Here is a 1631-nt window from a genome sequence, read left to right as displayed (position 1 = left end):
GGCTTGTCGGACTACGTCCGAGGAGACGTCGGTGAATACGGCTGCCATGTATCTTGATGGTTCAGCCAAGTTCTGGGTGGCGGACCAAAAGACGTAAAGAAGGCGGAGCGTGAAGTGCAATTAGATCCATTTTCAATTTGAAGACGAGCTTCAGGCAGAATGGAGGGTTCCTGCCCGGTTGTGGTCCGACATGTTGATGAGCCTGAAGCAAACAGGCCCCATGCCGATCTTCGCTTGGGCCGGCTCCGAGGCTCTACCCTGGCTTTTCATTGGTTCCTCCCCAGGGCCCTTTATCATATCGCGCGTGCATCTTCAAGCAATCGGGGGAGGCGCCGAGTACATAGACGAGGCGGTCCCGGGAATGAAAGCCCATTCCCTCGTGCTCTGGAACTCGGTTTCACAAAAAAGGTTCAATCTTGTGAAACCGTAGCGTAGGCGAAACCTGGCAGCCCGCCCAGAGTTTGACCTTATCCGGTCCTGGTTTGAATCTTTCCTTCCTTCCCCCAGCAGCAGGCAACAACACTGGGAAGAAGACGATCAGGATCTCACGTGTGGCAGCTGTTGGAACAAAGTCCTACATCCAAGAGGTACCTACCCAGAGGAGAGAAAGGAAACTCACCACTCATTGGTGAAAGAGGAGAGAGAAAGGACCAATTGAAGGCCCCGGGGCCGGAATGCGGTAGGGTCTTCAAGCCCCACGCTCGATTCTCGAGATTCATGGGCCTAGAACTTCGATCCGAACCTTCGCATCTATTTTATCTTAGAGGATGAACCACGCCTTCGTTATCGCCCCTCGCTACTGCTCAACCTCGCTATCTCTTGCCGGCCCTTCCAGATTCCAATTCCTTATTGAGATCGAGATCTTGTTCCATTAGACCCAGTTCGGTCAGATCAGTTCCATAATCTAGCTTGCCCGGGCTGGGCCGGGCTTGAAGTCTTTGGTCGGGCCGGCCGTAATGAATGATCGTTGTTCGAGAACAAAACAATAAGACTTAAGGGTTTCGCTATCGCTCTTCGCCTAAAGCCGTAACTTCGTTGTTAAACCTTCGCTATCGCGAGAATATAGCGATCGAAGACGCTCAGCTGCTTCGCGTCTTACGAAAGCCGTATTGCCCGAAGGGCATGCTGCAAGAGCGTGGGTGAGTGGTAAGCGTAGGAGGCGCGCCCGAAGGGGAGCGGCAGCAGTGTGGTTCCAGGTGCCGTCGCGTCATTGAGATCTGCGGGGTGGCGGGGACTTCGACTGCCTTGTATCGGGTGAAGAGAAGGGGTGGTAGGCTTAGTAGGGCTCGAACCTACAATATCACCGTTATGAGCGGTACGTTTCAACCAATTAAACTATAAGCCCCTACGGATCTCTACATGCAATTCGCTCACTTCGGGAAGAGCGGACGGAAAGAGGGGGCCTTTGCTCTATCTGCTTCTTCCTCTTCCCAGGAATGGAATGAAGAATTAGAAAAAAAATGATTATCTTATTCTTTATAGATAGATATAGAATATTATATATCTATTTTTAATATAATAACGCGACTCAAACGGGCGGAGGCTCTCTATTTGCTTGCAATGCCGGCTGTTCGCCTTTCGGAAAGGTTTCGCCTATTTGATTCAAAAGGCGCTACTAATGTAGTACAGCT

The 1631-nt window shown here is 51.3% G+C and overlaps 1 non-coding gene across 1 annotated transcript; it reads right to left on the bottom strand.

The window, feature by feature from the left end:
* Positions 1-1264: 1264 nt before the first annotated feature.
* Positions 1265-1345, bottom strand: trnI. The gene has a single exon. It is a non-coding gene; the product is annotated as a tRNA-Ile (tRNA).
* Between the last annotated feature and the right edge of the window lie 286 nt (positions 1346-1631).

The sequence above is a fragment of the mitochondrial genome of Manihot esculenta (genome assembly GCF_001659605.2).
Source record: "Manihot esculenta mitochondrion, complete genome".
In the NCBI taxonomy this organism is placed as follows: Eukaryota; Viridiplantae; Streptophyta; class Magnoliopsida; order Malpighiales; family Euphorbiaceae; genus Manihot; species Manihot esculenta.
This window is presented reverse-complemented; position numbering and strand designations above follow the sequence as displayed.